The following is a 22384-nucleotide window of genomic DNA, read 5'->3' on the forward strand; positions in this document are numbered from 1 at the left end:
CAGCTGCTGCCACACAGGCCAGCTGTTGCCACACAGGCCAGCTGCTGCCACACAGGCTAGCTGCTGCCACACAGGCCAGCTGCTGCCACACAGGCCAGCTGCTGCCACACAGGCCAGCTGCTGCCACACAGGCTACTCGTCACCACACAGGCTACTCGTTGCCACACAGGCCACTCGTCGCCACACAGGCCACTCGTCGCCACACAGGCTACTCGTCGCCACACAGGCTAGTCGTTGCCAGAAGGGCTAGTCGTTGCCACAAAGGCTAGTCGTTGCCCCAAAGTCTAGTCGTTGCCACAAGGGCTAGTCGTTGCCACAAAGGCTAGTTTTTCTTTTTTTTTTTTTTTGTTTTTTTTTTGTGTTTGTTTTGTTTGTTTTAGCTTTGTTTGTTTGTCTTAGCCACACAGGCTACTACAGGGTAAAAGGGTATGTAACTATTTAACATGGCCGTCATCGGCACATTCTGACTTTATTTAGTTGCTTGCAATCTCCGGCACTACTACGTGCTACTAGAATTGAAAGCCAATTACTACGGGCTTACGGGCTCTTTTAAAAGTTTTTAAAATTTTGGGTCGAGCTTGGTTTGGTTACAGCACATAATCACCTACTTAATTCTTTAACTTTGCTTTACGTTTATCAAACTAAACCTTCTCAGAAGAAGCATTAGCTTCTTTTGCTCGTGTCGATTGCTCGATAATAAGATTCAAATCAAATTCATCCGTGGTTAATTACATTAAGTTTAGAGGCATAGAAACCTTTACTACTAACAATTCTAAAGGACTCGCTCTGGTTATCCTACTCATAATAGCTGCGCTAATGGCTAGCTGATTGTCAGGTAGTGCATCTTGCCATAACTTATTATTATTTATCTCGACAGAGCTGACTTTATTAAAGAGCATTCGGCAACAGAACCAAAACAAAATGAAAACTGCTCACCAGATTCATCTAAGAACTGATCCATAGCTAGTTGAATGGAGCAAACATTCACCCATCGTTCAACCCGTTCATCGCTTGCCTTGGTATCCATAATGGAGCAGCACATTGCGATGTGGCCGCATTCACCACACGTGAAGCAAGTTGGAGTAATCACCTTCATATGCACACCAACTTCCTTAGACTGTAGAGATGAGGTAGTATCTGAAAACTCACAACGTAAATAAGAAATTGCTATTGTAACTACTATTGTTATAACAATCACTGAGTACGTGATCCTGCTTGTCACAGTTATAGCATCGCTGTGATGATTCTATTAGTGGCTTTTTCACTTCCATAGTCGGAGTAGTCTTCTCACTAATCGGATGTCCTCTCTTTCTTTGAAAGAGACTGAAGCGAGCATTTCATTGCCACACAGGCCAGCTGCTGCCACACAGGCCAGCTGCTACCACACAGGCTACTCGTCGCCACACAGGCTACTCGTCGCCACACAGGCTACTCGTTGCCACACAGGCCACTCGTCGCCACACAGGCCACTCGTCGCCACACAGGCCACTCGTCGCCACACAGGCCACTCGTCGCCACACAGGCCACTCGTCGCCACACAGGCTACTCGTCGCCACACAGGCCACTCGTCGCCACACAGACCACTCGTCGCCACACAGGCTGAGCTTCATATATCTCGTCGCTATCGTAATATAAATCTAAATAAGTAATAACTGAATAATTTGAAAAGTAATTTTTAACAATGTTGCAAACACATTGTTTTAAAATTTCAGTGTTACTTTGCTTTACTTTGGTAATATAAGCTTCGTTTAATGGATATATGCAGAAACAAACCAATGTGATTGCGACTAACATTGTCAGTTGTTAGTTTTACTTTGAATATTTTTCACGGTTTTTACTTTAGTATATTTCAATTATAAATTAGTAATATTTATAGTACAAGAGGCAGGATTTTTTTTGAAGTTATAACGCTTGTATATCTCGAACATTTACTATATTTTCGCTAATAATTTGATATAAATATGATAACGTCAAGAAGTAACACAGTCAAAACGCGATTGATAGTAATGGTAATTAGTTGAAATGACTGAAATCCCCTGAAATATAAACAAATACTTTGAGAAAGTTTATATTTATTATAAAAATACGCAATATTTTATCTATCTACTCAATCAGCATATAAAGGTAATTTCTCTTTAACAACTCTATCAGATGAGGCCAGCCGTGGCGCAAAGGTACAAAGTGTGACTGTAAACGCGACTGGTTATGGGTTCGATGCCCACACGAGGAAATGATATATGTACTTAAATTTATATTCCCATTTCGTCGCTCTGGTCTCGAGGCAGAATACGGCGTTGAGTTCCGCCATACAACACGCAATGCCTCCAGAACTCGGAAATTGACAAAGGTAAGTTTGCGGACATTAATTCAAATTTTGTATGAAATTAACTACAAATAGCTTGTAATGATTTTCTATGAAATATTTATATTTATAACTTTTCATATCTGGATTTGTCCTTTATTTGTATTGTAAGTTCACACTTCGTTTTTGCGAAGGGACCATAGATTTGAATATTTGATATTAAAATGGTCTTGACAGATGGACAACAAAACGATCCTATAAGGGTCTCGATTTTACCTCATAAGGTACGAACAAAAAAAAAATATCATTGCTTAAAGTAATAATAAAAAAATACTCAAATAAGTTAAATAGACAAATAGGAGCTCTTCGACTACACCGCAGATAGAAATTTATTTATTGACCTTAGCTGTCACGTTCCCTTATCACCATCTACAGAACAGCTTTTTGTTATTAATCAGCGTCCAAGACAGTTATATGTAAATGTATTTAACATTTTTATTTTCTACTAGCAACCCGACCGCGGCTGCGCCCGCTTCTTATCAAAATTCCTTATATATATGTAAAGTGTAAATCAAATGTAAGACATGAATCTGCATTAAATACTAGAGTGAAATCCAAAAAATATGTATCTCTAGACTCTATTATTATTATAGCATAGGCTAAAACTTATCCATACCTATCCAGTGGATTGCAGACAGAAAGACAGACAAACATACTGCTGAGTGGTTTTCACTTATTGTTTTCGTATTATTAAAATATATGAGGGTGGAAAGTGGAGTGCAGGGTCCTGACGCCAGGATTTCCAGGATTGCAGGATAATGCGTGAAGTTAGAGTGGAGTAAGAAAAATTTTATTATCTAAAATATACTAGGGTTGAGTATTTTTATTCGAAAAATAAAAAAAAAACTCAACAAAATTATAAAAAATGTCATTGAAAGGTTAACCAAAGTGCTTCATTTTTATAATAACGCTAGCAACAGATTTTAGTTATTTATACTTAACCTTAACACTATGCAGAATAAAAACCATTAAATTATAGTTACACCTACTTAATACAAGATAAATAAATTAAGAATCAACGTCCATAATTTATGTTATATAAAACATTTCGTGAAGCCAAAAAATATGTTTTAACCAAATACCACAGAGCTACACTTTGAAGAAGTTCGTCTAAACCATGTAAATTACGATTGTCACTAAAGATTTTTTAACTCTATGCTGTGTTAGCATAGCTGGGTAAAGGGGACCTGGGAACCTTGTGTTAAGAAAATCTGTTCCCATTAAGATACCACCGTTCCCTACTTTTCGCCGAATTTTAGAGATATTGCATGTTCAGTGGCGGAATTTAACGCCACACTTTGCCTCGTTATCAGACCGAAGAAGTGAACATAATAGTAATAAAATTTCTCGAGTAACAACCTCTCGCGCTTACAGAACACTTGTGTCCCTACAACACGACTGGCCTCAGTTTTACTATAGTTTATGGAATAGTGTCTAATTATGTTATAAAATACACAGTGGGCAAGCAATTTTTATTTAATTATTATCTTCATATATATTAAATAATTTTTACCAAAAATACCTAGTTTTTATAATGTACTTTAAACTACAGAATAACTTTAGTAATAACGTCAAAGTCAAAGTTAATCAGCTTTTTATAATTATAAGTTTTAGGTGCTAAATATCAAATTACTAAAAATATAAAATCATAAATCATGTTTTTTAGTGGTGGTTTATCTAATTAGACCTTCTATTTGTGTTACTTCTAGTATTTTTAACTGATTAATTTTCATTGAGTACCATTCTAGTGACATTGGCGAAGTAAACTGTACTTCTATAAGTCGTAAACTAGAAAACAAAAGAGAATCAAAAGTAAAGAAAGAGAGTCAAAAGTAAAAGCTAGTTTAAATATAAACTAAAAATAATTAGACAACTTAGTTTTCATAGAAAGAACCGCAGTGCATACGATCCTTGTAAATATTATATTTCTGAGAACAGTACCTTTACGTAACACCTAGGGAGGGTCGGGTAGCCATGGCCACTTATGTAAAACACTAAATATTGTGGAAACGGACAGACAAAATTATTTATATATAGTACGTAAACTTAAAACAGAAAATATATATAAAGTATTTGGAGATGATCAGCAGTCACATATTTTTATAATCTAAATATATAGCTCAAATCAAGGATTTTCAATTTTACTATTTATATATAAGAAAATCCGCTCCGTTTTTGGGGTCACTAATGCGGCGAATATTTATCGACTCAGCGCTGTAAAAACTTCAAGTTCTTCACTATTTATTAATATGTACTCCAAAAACTCAAGGAAGGCGTTCTGCATAAGCCAGCCTAAGTCTAGGACACTTATACATGTATAAAATAATTATATATAAGACAGTTATATATGTAATGTACGATAATAATATATGTTAAAAAAAATAATAATAAGGAAAAGCAAAAAAAAAAGAAAAGAAAGGAGAGAAAAAAAAAAAGATTTGGTAGGGGTCTCATCCAACCCCTCTAGTATAAGCTCTAGATATAAGTACAGTTTAAATTGTCCCAAAATGAAGTACGCCACATTAAAAGAACTTTGATAAAATAAAAAAAGGCACGGCCAACTATGCCCCGTGGGCCCGTGGATGTAGCTTTTAAAATTAAAAAAAAAAAAAAAATGTACTGGACTTCCTAAAGTCATCAGTGGCCGGGACTACCCGACTCTCCCTTAAGCAAAATAAATAATTCAAACGGCCTTTCACCTATGTATAGAAAACAATAACTATGACGTTATACATATGTAGGTATATTAGTAAACGTGTGGAAAATACGAATTTCAATAGTTATACAATATTGGGAAATGTCAACTAGACTATAGAGTTTAGGTGTTAGTAATTTTATTATTACTTTTTGCTATTTATTAGTGTTTTTCTTTTTTAGTACTTTTTTGTACGAAAAGTGGGGAATGGGGAAAAATGGCTTCAGTTTTGATGTTGTTAATCCAAAATCGCGGCCTCAGCAAAATACATAATTAAAAAAAACAAGAAAGCGTATTTTTAAAACGAATTTTTAAATTAATATTTTATATTGTTTCAATTTTAAATCGATGGCGTCATTTCATAGGATTTTAGATATACATAAAAAATTTAACACTTCCAAAAAAAAACTTTTAAATATTCACCATTGCGTGACGAAAACAACGACGAAGTCAACGGCCTGTGGTTAAACCCATAAGATCGGCGATCGAAAGCGATTGCCTTGGACTTTGGGATGAAGTAAATTACCTCTACTAATGCCATGATAAAGGTATTTTATATTATTTTTTTAAACTTCACGCAGTATCCCTCATATAGCGGTATCCCGCTCTGTCGAAAGAGGGAACTTAGTGTTAAGAAACTCCATAACTCGGCTCCAATTTTATTTCCATTTATGCTAGATCTAAACAACATATTTGAAGATAGTAGAACAATATATCTTGGACACTTATTTTGTTCTATAGCTTAATAGCTATATATCGGATTTATTCATTTATTTGCTCCCTGTTCCATGGGAAGTAAGCAGTAAGGTTTTGTTTGTATTTTTATTGAGTTGACTTAGAAACGAACTGTTCTTCAAGTGTAGACCTGGATAGTTCATATTAATTTCATATTAATGTTTCCACTGAAGAGATAGACAACAAAGTGTCCGGTGACGGTTAACAAGAGTCCTATAAAGGTTCCGTTAGTTCCCTTGGCAACCGGTACCCTAAAAAGTAATTCCCATTTTTTTCACTGTACACATTTATATAACAAAGTAGCGTTATTGTCGCTATGCGTTCTTGAACAGTGAGCGCGGTAAAACACTAACTTGCAGTTTGCAATTTCAAAAAGTAAGTACCGTGAAACTATCTAGAAGATATATTTACTATATATGTGTAATTTCGACTATTCTTGTTGCTTCACATTTTGATTTTCATATAGCAGGGTAGGCAAAGATAACCTAGGCACTGATCTCCTCTGTCCAGAATTCGAGACGCGGCATGTTGAGTGCCGTAACTCAACGCCACATGTTCTCTAATAGTGCGGGAAAATGTAAATAATTCATTTACTTACTACATCTACTTACACTTAAGAAGGAATCGAACCCACAATTATCGATTTTGGGCTCCGATGTGGTAGTATTTATTTCCACGGTCTGCTGAACAAATTTCGCTTTAACGGTCCTTTACTCTAACACATAATGTATCTAAAATTAAAGTGAAGTAGAGAACATAGTGAATTAAACATTTAATATTTTCGAGCGGCATTGAGTTCGGCAATGTCTTCGGAATTCGGCACAAAGTAGGGAATGGAAGTGACTTAATGGAAACGGAGTGTCTTAACACTAGGTCCCGGGTTCTGTTCTCTGTCCAAGTTCAGTTTTTCATTATGGCTGTCATACAGTTGAACACTCATCACTTCTGTGATTTGGCGCTATATGTAGAGCATAACCCTACAACGACCACAGATTACAATACTTTTTACATTAAATGGCAAATATCAAAAAAGCACGTGAGATTATAAAATAATTCGTTCGTAGTGTTAAAAAACAAATTCTCAGAATACAGTAATGTTAATGTGCATACATGTTTTACATTGTCATTAAGATATAAATAAATTCTTATATATTTTTATAACCATATAAAAATCACAGTCATTATTACCAGCCCTGACATTTAATCTAGTTTTACATCCTATAAAACTAATTATATCAATTATATTGTTTGCGACATCCTGAGTGAATGTCTCATATCTTGTCGAATGTCTTAATTTTGAAAGTTAAGACACTCCGCGCTTTCTGCCGAATTCTTGAGGCATTGCGTGTTGAGTGGAGGATGTCAACGCTACATTTTACCTGGTCACAAGAGCGAAAAAATGAAAATATTAAATATATAATTCCCACATAATAAATATATTATCTTTTTGACTTTCTAATCTTTAATTATTTTGAACTTATTCCAGACTCTAATTATTTTCAACACATCTTCTAAGTATATGTAGCTCCTGTATTTACGGCGTAATCTATTTTTATTATATCACTATCTTTTATTATTGACATTTCGTCAAGCAAGAATAAAATTTAAAAAAAACAATTGCAGCACTATTTATTTAATATATCCATATATTAAATGACATTCTTAATTCTTATTATATGTAAGTCGTTATGTTATTCCTTATTATTTTGTTATTGACATTAGTCGATCTATTTGACTTTGTCTTTTAAAATAATAATTAACAGCTCCTCATTATTTAAGAAGATAAACAATAAATATTTGCAATGATTTAATAATATAATCATGTAATATGTTTATAATTACGTACTTATTAAGAATAATACTTATCACATCAAAAACATAAATGTAAAATGAAAGCCAAGTTCTGTAATAAAACGTATACTTTCAGCGATAAAAGAAGTTAGATGTAAATGTATGCCAAGTTCAATGGTCAGTCCTGAAATTTATTTTTAACAATATAAAATATTTTATAACAACTGTAAATGCCCATTCTTCTTACAACTTGGAGACTTTATTTATGTGTAATATCTGACTTGGCTAGTTTTCAAATTAGTTTATTACAGAACTTGGCTTTCATTTTACATTTATGTTTTTGATGGGATAGATATAGATAGATATATATATATAGATAGTCCACATGATGACAGGCTTTCTCAGGACATAAATTAGAGTTATTTTCAGCTACAAATGGAGACATATCTTATCTTAAAATATACTTGAAAGTATCGTGTTGTTTTAGATGGCTTACGTAAGTAATAGTGAAGTTAGTCTACAAAACAAATAAAATATTTACTAACGTGTGACATAAATAAAAGCAACATATATAAATAATGCATTGCTCTTATATTATGCCAGGCGCTACACTATAAGTAAATGTTCCTAATTGAATCTATTTATTGAAAAGTTATAAGAAAATATTAAAAAAATACTAGTTTCGGATTTTTCCCTTGACATACACCCAATTACTTAACCGGATGCTAAATTTCACCATTCTAGGTCATCTGGAACTTGGTTAACATTAAGGTCTATAGGTCAGTCACCCCCCTAAAAATTAACGATTTTTGGACGTCATTATCTAAATAACTGTTTGAGCTGTGTTTATGAAATTTAATGCACGTATACAAGTAGGGGGTCTAAATATTTGAGCCAAATATAACAAGTTTAGGTGGAATAGTTTTTGAGTCACGAATAGGTAAAAAGTGGCTTCAAATGGTTAGTGTAAAATAACACAGGGTGCTGCTCGCCAGTTCTGTTTGTAAAAGAACTTGGCTAACGCGCTCCGCGCTTTTTAAATTAAGAAACCGTATCAAAATTTTGAACGTCACGCGATTGGTACCTGCGTCTCTTTGGAAACCCTCCAAGCGTTCTGAGCCAACTAAGCCATACTTTCGTTCCTAAGTGTGGAATAGCACAAAAATGTTAAAAACATTCCTAAAATAAAATGCTGAGATTAGTGCGTTTTATTAAGCAACTCTTGATAAAGAAGCTTTATAAAGATTTCCGAATTCACGAACTATTCGAACGAATAACGAATTCGACAATTCAGATGCGAACGAACGATTCGCATCTGAATTATTAATCGCGATGATTATGGGATCGATTTTGACTTATAGGTTTCCCTTATTTTTTTTGTATTTTTTTCACCTTCACGCTGTATCCCGCCTACAGCAGGGAAGACAGTGTTAACACACTTCTACTCTTTCCCCTTGTTTTAAACTATATATTATTTTTATATTAATCATTTATGTCTTTAGTAAACTTATGTAAATAAGCCTAAAATTTAATTAATATTTATTTAATTTTTTTCTACTTTGTACATTATTTTAAAAGTTGTGCCTAAATCATATATACCGCCGAGTGGAAACCGAACTAACACCCCATTGTGTGCATTTACGATCACACACTGTGCCTGCACCATGACAGTCGCCAATTATAACTTAATTTTAATTTTAACATAAAAAATATATAATATAAGTTTACAATTTCTTTACATATATTTCTTCTATTACTTAACAATTTTTACATATTTCCCTAAAAAATATGACTTGTTCCTTATCTTTAGACAAGTATTTTCTTAATAATTTAAAATTCGAACCAAATTTAATTCGCTTTATCCAAAGTTATCAATAAAAAATGTAATTATTTCAATAAAAAATTCAAAATGTAATCGATACCAGCATACTACTGTTACTCTAATACTTGGAACGTTCAGTCAGCCTTTAGTCTCTGGCGATGTATGACGCGATTCTAGTACACAGTGAACGTGAGTGAAAAATATATAAAACTATATTAAAATATATATAAAACTTAATAAAATATATTATAAAAGTTAAGTGTAATTATATTTATAATAAATAAAAAAAATAAATTGGTAAGTTTTATATATAAAATTATAAACATAGTAGAGTAGCGTGGTTTACTAAGACTGTTTTGGTCTAGTTAAAAAATAAACAAATGCGTCCGCTTTTGAATGCAGCGTATTATTTTGTATGTAGAACGCAACGGGACTTGAACCTGTGACCTATTTAGTCATATTTTTAGTTTGTAATCATGTCGTATTTAGATTTAAGAATATCTAGTTTTTGTTTTGTGTGAATTCAGCGGATGGGGAACGTAAGTGTCTTAATAGGAATGGAGTGTCTCAACACTACGTTCCTAGGTTCCTTCTGTCTACCTTGTTATGTGCGGGATACACCACGAAGCTACAAAATATAAAAGAAAAAAGTTATGAATTATTAGTTATAATGTCTTATTATTACTGCAGAAGAATAGACACATTATCTGAAGCTTAAAAGATAACTTTTATTGAAAAACATTCAAATATTAAATAATTATTATCCATATTTAAATTTAATTTTATATAAAAACTAGTACAACATAGTACTGGCGCCATATTTATTTATTTTTTTATTTATGAAATATATTCATTAATAAAAAAAAGCGAACCTTCACAAAGTAACTTCTATAATAATTACACGTATTTTTTTTTCTTTTGGGAAAATTATACCATGGGTTAAAGGTTAAAAGCATTAATCAACTTTTTTGGTAAGCCGCAGTTGAAGTTCAACTACCTTTTTAATACTTTTATTTAAATCTAAAGTTTTTATGATGGAGTGTAAAAAAATATCGGTCAAGTTCGAGTCAGAAATACTCACTGAGGGTTCCGTACCAATTTCATGATTACAAATTATGAAAATTGATAAATTTAAGTTTGCAGTTGTATGCATTAATAACAAATATAGTTAAGTAGATTTCCCTCCAGGTATTTGATATTAATTTCAATTCGATATTTTCAAAAGTTCTCGAGAAAAATATGTAGTGATAGACACACACTTAAACGATCAACAAACTAATCTATTAGCGTTGTTTTTTACTTAAAAGAAAAAATAGGAACTCTAAAAATATGTATTATGAAATATGTTTGGCTTTACTAATCGTATATAGCACAATAGGTAGAGACAACGTAGTGTTAAGACACTCTGCTTTATAATATATGAAGTAATAATATTAAACGTTAATTAACATGACTAGCAACCGAAAGACATTATAATGACATTGTCATTATCGATGAAGAAATGCATCATTCTTACGATAATCCTTTGATAAAACTTTTATATAAAATTATGTCATCTGCCTTTTCCTATCTATATGTAAATAAAACGTTGGCTATGGGTTCAAACCCCACTCGGGGGAATTATTATATTTAATTTCACTGCGATTGAAGCGGGGTGTTATATTACGAGAGTAATTTAACAATTTTTTAAGTTTTTTTTTAATTTTCGTCGCGTCGTTCGGTTGTAACGTCGCGTTACAACCGAATGCAAATCGCGTTACAACCAAACCGGTTATGTAATTTAATGTAAGATACCATTCTGACGCAGTAGGGTGGTTGTAAGCGCAATGGTTGTAGGTTCGATTCTCAGCTAAGGGATGATTCCTTCTACCGGTCTCATCTAACAAATTGTGGTGTTTAACTTCGCCACTCGAATTCGGGCAGCAGTTTGCTTTTTTTTGTGTAAACAAAACTGTTTTATTCGTTTTTAATTATAACTATAAACATAATTGTTTTGTTTCATTTAGCAATTATCGTATATTGATATTGACCTCTTTTTTATTTTGAACTGGCTACTTTCATTGTATTCTGGCATCTTTCAAGGTTAGGACTTAAAAATAAAATCTACATAGAATGTGTTAATAAGATATTTTTATAAATTTCTAATGACAGTTAAGTTCAGTTAGTTCATATGATTTTTTAAAATTCATACTTTCGACTTAAGACGTTAAGTTCCGTCTCTGAACACGTATTGCCTCCAGAATTCGGTGGAAAATGGGAAATTAACATTATTTAAATTCAAATTAAAATTATTTAAATTAAGTAAAGTAATTTTATCAGAAATGAAAATACTACAAAATAATAATTTATTTTCCCGAGTGGGAATAGAACCCACAACCGTCGCGCTTACAGTCACAGCAGAGTAGACATAGGGGAGTTTTGAGACACTCCGTTCTCCACTTTCCGCTGGAGTCTTGAGAACTCAACGTTGTCGCTTTGTTTTCTTATCAGAACAAGGAAATAATTAATTGTTCCCAGTGTAAATCAAACTCACAACCGTTACAGTCAGACGCAGCACCACTGCGCCACTGCGGCCTCACATTCATTTTTTACAACAAACCTTATGCTGTTAGAATAACATAATTAACGACAGCAATAAACCCTAATATGTACATTAGAATTTTTATGGACATTCTTCATTTAGATAGAAAAAGTGGTATAATTAATGACTTATTTTGTTCAGTTCAATTTGTTATGGCGTTCGTATCGTGTCAGTTTACACGATTGGAGAATATAAGGCTGTGTTAGAAATAAGTCTAGTCAAAATACAACCTCCCCTTAATAAGAAAACTATTTGGTAAATATAATCAACATGATGTAGTAGGCTAGTGATAGGTAGGATCGGTCCATGAAAAATCAGGACCATGCAAATTAAAATTTCTTTATCATTTTATTGCCCAAACGTAATATATAAAAATAACTTAAAGTTAGTCGAAAACAGTAAAACTTCATACGATGCAATATGGGGTTAAAATAATTGGAAATTCCACACCTCCTGGAAACCGTCCAGGACGGCTTCAACAATTTCATAATTGTATAATCTTTAAAAATTATTGAGATACTTAAAAAAATTAAGAAATAATAATTTGAGTAAATATATTGGTTGTTTGGATTATCTTTAAAGTCGAGAGTGAGAGTTACTGTAAGTATTTTAATTATTCTTAATTATGCAACTAAATGACGAAGATTCATAGAGTAATGTGATATTATAATCTATAGTTATTAAACAAAACTAATCCGTTATTGAGCAACTGACAGTCTACCCATAGCTAAACTTCACGGCGTAGAACGGTAAAATTTGGCAAGCAAGTTTCTTGGGTCAGTGAGTAAAGATGAAGGTAGTAGTTTATTAGTAGGTGAGTGTGTGCTACCCGCACTAATAAGGATTTCTCGAAAGACCTGCAGGTAAAGGAAAATATGAGATTTTATATTAGTAAATTAAAATTGACCAGAAAATGATGTAGACATAAACATTTATACTAAAAAAGTTATTTTAATAAATATTTTATAAACAATATATATAAAATTGAAGTGTCCATCTGTAAATTTAATATAAGCTTTATCTAAAACCCACGCGTATGACTAATAACAAAGTTTACATCTGTTTTCAATAGTTACATTATACCTATTATTTAAATCATCGTGGCGCGGCTAGGAAAGTGCGCAACGGTTGCGGGTTCAATGTCCATAGTTGGAGTTATTAAATTATTTATATATCACAGTATATGTAAGACAAACTACGGCGTTGAGTTTCGCGTCTTTGACAGTTGGTTTTACTTGCCTACCTTACTGTGATCAAGATAAAACGTGATGATACTAAAAAAAGTTTATATATAGGTAATCATATAATTTAGCAATTAAATACTATTATGCACATTAAAATCGTAACAACGAACGGGTTGGAGGCGTGGGGCAGATGTCACTTCTCATTTATATGTAATTTACTATGTTAACTATTATAGAACTATGTAAAGTTAAACGTAATCTGGGTTTTACTGCCATTTAATTTAAGCAGTGTGTAAAACAGAGACTGTCTGTAATTTAAAAGTTTAAATAAAAACCAAATCAGCGTTGTGCTTCTCCACTCAGCAACCAATGCCTCCAGAACTCGGCGGCAAATGGCAACATACATATGTACATTGAGGCCTTCGTGGCGTAGAGGATCAGCGTGTGCCTGTAAATGCGATGGTTTTGGGTTCGATCCGAACTTTAAGTTATAATTAAATGTATTCTCCAGATATATCACTCAATACGCAATGGCTCTAAAATTCGGCGGTGCATGGAGAATAGAGTGTCTTAACACTAGGTTCCCTTGGAAAAAAAAGCGAATCTGAAAAAAAATTTTGCATATGTGTATGTGTAATAAATCACAGTTGATAAAAAACACTATACTGTATTGTAGGCGTAAAATTGATAAACATTAAATATATGTCAAAGGTGAAAGTTCGATGTCATTATAGGAAATATCACAAACTAAAAAATATTAGTTATTATATGAACTTTTGCAGAGATGCAGAGTACAGTCGAAAAATTTAAAATTTTGTAGTGTAGGACGAGGGAACCTAGTATTAAAACACTCCGTTCTCCACGTTGCGCTTGTATTTCGTCTTATTACCATAGCGAAGAAATGAAAATAAGAAATATTTCTTTTGCTCGAATGGGCATTGAACCTACAATCTGTGGCGTTTACAATCGCACGCTTGTGCCCCTGCATTACGACCGGCTTTTTCTATTGTTTTTTTTAATCGCATTTCATGTTATATTCAACTTACTTGCGAGGTAATGAATTATCCTTATATATAACTTATATTAATAATATAAGTTATATATAATGGATAATTAATAATATAAGTTATATATAAGGATAATTCATAAATGTCGTCAACAATTTAATTAGAATTATACGACACCTATAGTTTTACGGCACCTAAATTATTTTAGTACTGACATTATAGGTATAGGTATCTAGGTATTGCGTAGTGTTGCGCTAAACGACTTAATTGTGCAAGAGTCTTGCAAAATTCAGTATTTGCTCTTTAGGCTTCCCCAGGCTTTGTTAATACGAATAGGTATTGTACTGTCACGGCCGGGCATTTCGTACTAATATTAATTACATTTGTAAGCTAAAGTTTGTAAATAATTTTTTTTCTTTAATGCGTAATGGGATAGCGCCTGACTGCAAAAAATGGTTGTGAAGTTCGATTCCCACTCGGGAAATGATTATATTTAAACAAAATTGTAAAGTAATATATCTAGTAGTTAATTTTTATTTAATTATTGTTAGCTTCACTCTGTATCGCGCACATAGCAGGGTAGGCAGAGAGAATCTAGTGTTAAAACACTCCATTATCCATTTTACAATCAATTCTTGAGGCATTGCGTGTTAAATGGCGGAATTCAACGCTGCACCTTACCTCGTCACCAGAGCGAGGAAATTACAATATTAATTATTTACCGCTTTATGCAAATGCACACAAACGCAGTAGTGTAGGATTCGAACCATTACCTACTTACTACCGGTCCATTTGTGCAATATCCATTTTAACGCAAAATAAAAGTGACTAAGCTGTTCATCAGCGTGGATTAAAAATTCTCAAATCACTAATTAAGTATTAAAATTCAATATGAATGATAAAATATCGAAAATATATATTTTATCGTAGTAATCCTATTGGAAATATATCATAATCTCGAGTATAGTGAAAAAATATTATTTTACTGCATTTTTCTATCCTATACTCGTTAATTAAATTTAATCTCAGTTAGTAATTAGTTTTTGTTAACCTGAGGAACATTAAAATTTTCGCCTTGAATTTTGTTCTCTAGTAATTTTGGTAAGTTAATCAGTTTTTATAAATTATACCTAAAATTAAATATAAGCTTGTTTTTTAACGAACAATTTTTCAGAAGTAAATAAATATGTGAATCTATATATATAAAATCGAAAGGCCACTCACTCATCACGAAATCTCAGAAACTACATGTGCTAGGAATCTCAAATTTTGCATAGGAGTTATTTATAGGACGTAGATGCTCGCTAAGAAAGGAATTTGCAATATTCGACTTCTAAGGGGTTGTTTTTGGGGTTGAAGGTTTGTATGAAACTTCGTTACTACAAATGCTAGGAGTCTCAAATTTTACATAGACGTCACTAGGACGTAGTCATGGAGACATCAATTAATAATAACATAGCTCACGCGGGTGTAGCCGCGAGCGGGCCGCTAGTATATTATAATTGTATATTAGTATATACCTATTTCATCTCATCTTCTCTCTGTGATATCAAGGTTTAAAATAATTCAGCTGATAGTACGAACTGACTGTAACGCCAATGACCGACTCTTATTGTATTTTCGTAATATTTAGGAACGTGTTAAAAGATACATTCAAAGTTTCATGTAAATCGGTGCAGCTGTTTAGGAGGAAAAGGGTGACAAATAAACATAATATAGCACGCATAACAGTAGATGGAACAAAAAAGGTATTGATAAAAAAGTAAATATTAAACTATACTTATTCCTATTAAACAGGTAAAAAAATGCATAACGTCAGTGCATTACAATTATCGCGAATTATTATAGCTTATCTTAAAAAAATACTTTAAAAGTGATTTATCGAGATAATGGTAATATCTTAGTGATAATGGTTTTTGCTTGGAAAATTTATAGAAAATTTAATATTTAATTAATTTAATTTAATTCTTAAATTGATTATTCTCGTAATCTTTTATATTATACTAATATTACAAATATTATTGTAACTTTGTTTGTTAGACACTCTTTCACGCTAAAACTACTCAACCGATTATTATGAAACTTAGTTTTTTTATTATTATTTAAGTGAGTGAAGCCGCGTGGGAGTCTCTAGTATAACTAAATACGAGTAAAATTCGTTGCAATTCTAAACACTTTTAATAAATATAGCTTCATAAATGAACAGGAAAAATGAAATCATATGTTTGTTTAAGTTCTTTTAAATATTATGTAGAGTAAAAGTAAACTTTAAAATCGAAAAGAGCAGCTAGTTGAATTTCAGTGTCGGCTCTACTCTTTTTACAGCGGAACTCTTCCAAGCTGGTGATGTATGCGATGATTCAATGATAAAAAAAAATTAAAGGCGATTCGAACATTAATTGTCACTTTTTTCTTAATCTTTACTTGCATAATGTTTTATGTCATATTCTCATACTATCTCTTTATGCTGTAACTACATCACTCATTTGTCATTTTAATATAACAATTTCTAATTTCCAACATTAATATCCGCTTTAGATATAAAAAGATAAACGATTTGTCAATCTGTTATACAAGATGATTAACTATCGATACTATCATCAGCTCTTACATGCTATTGTAATAAATATTTCATCATTATAAATAAGTGATGTACGCTAAATCGCTAGTCGACTAGCAATGCCACGAGATTTCGGTGGAAAAATGGGAACGGGAACGGAGTGCCTTAGCACTGGGTTGCCTATGCCTGCCTGCTATATACGGGATACAGTATGTTCCCCACAGAATGTCTCTATTATCGAAGAACATAGCTGCGTGACCGCTTACCACGTTCTCTCTGACTTCAAAGTGTTCTACAAAGAATCATAACGTTAATCGATATAAAAAACAAAGTCATTATGGTTTCCTTATACTATTGTCAAGTTGTAAATCGTGGGACGCTGTCTTAAAGCTTTTACAAAACGTTTATATGACAATGATTCATTTAGGTTAGTCTTAGTCATTGTAGAGATGAGATTTTGTAGTTGGGGTCATTATTTATCTGTGATTCCATAACGGTAATGTGAAACGATAATATATGATTTTTTTTATATTTGTTAAAATATAAAAAAAATCATATAACTATATTTATATGGATTTGTAGGCAGAAGGAAGTTAGAGTAAAGACACTGTTTATGACACTGGTGCTGTTTTTTTGGATTCTGTGTCTTAAAAGTAAAAAAAGGAACTCTTATAAGATCACTTTGTTGTCCGTCTGTCTATATGTCAAGATTCGTAAGATTCGAAATAAGAACTCACAATACAACTAAAGTAAAAAAATCGAGAAGTAAATGTTACATATTTTATACAACAAAAAAATATAAAGGTATATTTATAATTCATTTTATCATAATGAATGAGTGCATATGCCCGCAAATTTTTTCTACAACCCAGAAATTGGTACTGGACCTTCAGCGAGCAAGACTGACTCGCACTTGACCGATTTTACTACACTTACACACACACACTTTCCACTTTGCCAGCGAGGGCCTAGTGTTAAGACTCTTTATTCTTTGCTTTCCGTCCTGCTTCGAAACTCTCCATATCTTAAATACGACGTCTCCCCACAGGTGTTTTTAAAAAGGATCGTTTAGGCCTAATGAATATCCAGTCTAAGGCTAAATAATAAAGAAATAATCTTAAAAAAATATAGTTCTTAAGAAACTAACAACAATGAAAACGTGTAATTTACTTTACAACACACGCTATCTCTGTACAAAATCTTTTACGTAACTTTAATAATAAACAAGCAATCGTGATTTATTTTGTATCATAATATGCTTTGCAGTTATGAATAAATACTCTTTCCTCCCTGAAATAAGAAGCTAAAAGATCAGCTTCACGTTCTATTCCGCACGCAGAAGCTGAACTAACAATAAAAGTTTTTTTAAAATTAAATTATACCCAATTGACATATTGAACTGATATCATAGTTGTCTCTCTCTCTCTCTCTCTCTTATCTCTCTTTCTCGGTCCCCATTAGAAAAAATAATTATTTTAGTCCTCCAGTGTAATAGGCTCGCTACAAAGCGCAGCGTTGATTTTCACCATCCATCATCCAATGTCTCAATTTTAAATAGTGAAGAATGGTATCCCGCACACAGCAGGGTAGGCAGAGGGAACCCAGTGTTAAGACACTCCTTTCCCCACTTTCTGCCGAATACTGGATGCATTGCGTGTTGAGTGGCAGAACTCAACGCCGCGCTTTGCCTCGACACTAGAGCGAAGAAATGGAAATATAAACGTAAATAAATATTTCACTTCTTCAAGTGGGAATCGAACCCACAACCGTCGCGTTACAGTCACACCCTTGTGCCGGTGCGCCACACCTGCTTTCTACCTCATACAAAATACATACTTATTATTCATTTTTTTTTATTTACTCATTAAAAAATATTGCATACTATTTAAAGGAAATCAACATCACAAACTGTCTATTGGAACTAATTTTAAATATAAACATTGCACGTACAACATCGCAATATACGATTTTCCCTTTTAAAAATAGACAAATGTAATTAATATTTTGATTGCACGCGATATTAAAAATCGCAACTAAGTATCGTTATCGTGCATTAATGAACACGCGATGGTTGTCAGTTCGATTCCCAGTAGATTTTTGATACAGGTTACTTATCTTATCTTCTTTATAAGTAGGTATATTTACTATGGAGATGCGTAAAGGAAAAAAAAATTCAGATTTCAACAATCCAAATTAGACTAACACAGATATATAAACTTTTAAAATACTAGTGAAAACTTAATCAAAATTGGTTCAGTTGTGTTCAAGATTAGAGTAAACAAGCCGGTATATAGTGCGGTATAGAGTTTCGCCACTCACACGCAATGCCTCGAAAATTTAAAGGAAAGTGGATAACGCAGTGTCTAGACACTAAGTTTCCTCTGCGACCCTGTCTAATGCAGTATACAGCGTGAAGCTAAAAAAATATTTATTTATTTTTTATTTTAAAAACATATATAAATATATATTTATTTTAATATACATTAGTGTCAAGCAAATTGCGGTGTTGAGTACCGCCACTCACCACGGAATTCCTCCAGAATTGGGTGTAAAGCTGAATATTTAGCTTAAATATTTTAACATAGAAGTTGTTAAAGGGATCTTAATAGGAACATTTATCTGAATACGATTTGAAACTCATTATAATCTCGTGTGCTAACAGTAATTATATGCATAATTATGTAAATACAGTATGTCGGTTTACTTCTATAGTTAAATGTAAAACGTGTTAAGTCATATCAATTAGAAGGTATTAGGTTGAAGTCCCGATTGACGAAAATATTTTTTTATTAACTGAAATTTAGATTAGTTAATTTAAAAGTAGCTTTAAATGAACTTAGAAATATATTAATTTTGCATGTTAAAACAATACCGAAATAATAAACAATCATATTGGGAAACATAAAAAATATATTTTACGTAATAATTATTACAATCACTTTATTTAAGCATAGTGACACAACGCAGCGTGGCGATTGTGGGTTTGATTCTCACTCAGAGGAAGTAATAATTTTTATTTCTGCGCTCTGGTAGAGGAGAGATAGAGCACGGCAATCGTTGCGAAAATAGGCTGAAAGTGGTATAGTAGTCTGAAAGATACGTGAAAGTTTCAACCCGAGAGTCATTGTGTGTTAAGTAGCGGAACTTAACGCCGTGCTTTTATTATACATTCTTTTCCAAACTATTTAGAAATCGTTCTATTAAAAACTAACCAAGGCCAAAATAGTTCTTAGATTATACTACGTTTCGTTGCTATAGCTTTATATTAAATACATATAACGATATTATAATAATATAATTGCTGCGTGTAAAAAATAACTTGCTTGTTCCTATTAATACATTATGTTTTGACACGCGAAAACTAAATATAGGTAATGTATGGACGTCGACGTCCTTGGGGTATCTGTTCTAAAGGTCAGTTAGACGATGGTAGTAGCTTTGTATCCGTCTGGATAGAATATATTTTTAACTTCCCGTTGTATTACAAGGCAGGGTAGGCAGAGGGAACCTGGGAACCTAGTGTTAAGAAAGTGCCGTTCCCCACTCTCCGTCAATCAGAACGAGGAAATATAAATATTAAATAGTCCATTTCTTCGAGTGGGAATCGAACCCACAACCAGTCGCGGGCAGTGTGCCGCAACAGTTACACGCTCGTATCCCTTAACCCTTCTCCTCTCTTTCTTAATATATATTTTTTTAACACCGATTGAAAACTGTGCTAAATAAAAACCATCTTTAAAATAGTACAAAATCCTTGGTCCCATGAGATCCCAATAAACCAGGTTTCATTGTAAATATTATTCGTGAAAATTTAGGCATTTAAGACATTTTTTACATTTACATGGCAAAATCTTACTGCAATAATATTAATAAAAATTTTATTAATAAATTTACTTAAATTATGTATGCTAAATAGTTCTTATGTAAATAACCGTAATGACTTTGCTAATCGAGATGAGATTCATATATAATAGTTCCTATATAATAATAAGCTTTTCATAGAAATTATAGCTGAAATTATAAAGAAATTATATTATGTATACGTATAATAAAATTGTATTTCTGTTCGCTGTCTGTACATGGAAGGTATATGAAACAATCTATTATTGTGGCATATTTTGGGCATTTATTATTGAAAAATAATTTAAAGTATTATTCCAATTTTTTATGTCACTTCTTACAACTGGCTTATAAATTAAAACGATGAATTCTGAAACATTATTCCTTTTATTTTGTTTGTATAGGGAAAAATGGAATTATTATATTTTTCTAGAACCTATCTGTTTCTTTATAAACTTTAAAAAATAAATTTTTAACATTATATAACTGCAATCCGTTAGATTCAACGAAGCGTACACTTTTTAAGATTTGATTACCTTTTTTTATACAAAATTAAGCAAATTATTTGCAGAGTATAATTAATTAACATTTTATGACGATATATTATATACTTTTTTAGTAATTCATACTTTTAACCTCAGGTTTTATATTGCTTTAAGTACAATATATTTCAAATTACAAAAAAAATATTTAATAAGTATATGTAGTAGTTTTTAGGGTTCTGTACTTAAAATGAAAAAAAAACAGAACCCTCATAGAGATGGCCTATCTTATTATCTGTCGATATTTTTCCAAGATTATGTGTCAAGCTGATATTAAAATCTAATATCCAAATACATTTTTGACGTATTTAGTATGAAATAGAAAAACGTAATCAAAACCTATAGGGCATTTTCCGTGGACATATAATATAAATGAATATACACACATACAGACAGGTTAAACTTATTAGCAACTCTCTGTTTGCGTCGGGCGTTAAATAGGAAGAATAACTTCAACTGATATTTAGCGTAAAGTATTACGAAAACACTAGAGTCACCGTTCTTCTTTGTCTATCTTATACAGCTTCACGCCGTACCCAGCAGGATAGGCAGAGGACACTTAGTGTTAAGAAACTCCGTTCCCCACTTTCCGCCAAATTCTGGAGGCATATGCGCTTTGTTTCGACACCACAACGAAGAAATGTAAATAAATATTTCATTTTGATCGGGGAAATAAATGTATGAAGGTTTTGAGTTGAGTTTCACCACTCAACACCCAATACCTCTTCCTCTTAATACTAGGTTCCAAGGTTCCCTCTGCCTACCTTTCTATGTGTGGGATACGGGGTGAAGCTAAAAAAAATATATAAAAAAAATTTTCCCTGTGAATTCGAACTCATAACCGCATGTATAAAAGGAAGTAAATTCTACAACGATAATATTTTAATAACTAACGCGTGTTACTATGAGACAATTATTTACAGTAAATATATTATTTATAAATATTATATGCATTTATTTAGATTTCCCTATTGTCGTATGAGCGATGTGAAAATTATAATAATAATAGCAATTACTATTACAATAATATAATTGTTGTTATATTTATTTTATTAAAATACTAATTAAGACAGTTATTATATAAAATAAATGAGTAGATGTAATGGACATTAATAACACGGAAAACATCAATTATTGAAATGATCCATTGAAGTAAAACAATTTGTTAACTATTGACACACTCTTTCGAAAATCAAAATAACTTACTGTATATAACTATGCATCATCTGTCTATGATTCAAAAATACGGAATTCAACGCCGGGCT

General features: G+C 32.3%; 1 protein-coding gene across 2 annotated transcripts in view; it reads left to right on the forward strand.

Moving 5' to 3' along the window:
- Positions 1-9530: 9530 nt before the first annotated feature.
- LOC146528998 (ATP-binding cassette sub-family G member 1-like) overlaps positions 9531-22384 on the forward strand; it is a 30859-nt gene continuing 18005 nt past the window's right edge. Inside the window, exon 1 of one of the 2 annotated variants that reach the window (XM_085203836.1) lies at positions 9531-9594. The gene's annotated coding sequence lies outside the window, so the exon portion shown is untranslated. Of the gene's footprint in view, positions 9703-22384 lie in introns of both variants that reach the window. The other variant, XM_085203834.1, reaches the window with a different exon arrangement.

The sequence above is a fragment of the Heliconius melpomene genome, chromosome 19 (assembly GCF_056956725.1).
Source record: "Heliconius melpomene rosina isolate 202511_hmr_F chromosome 19, ASM5695672v1, whole genome shotgun sequence".
NCBI classification, from domain to species: Eukaryota; Metazoa; Arthropoda; class Insecta; order Lepidoptera; family Nymphalidae; genus Heliconius; species Heliconius melpomene.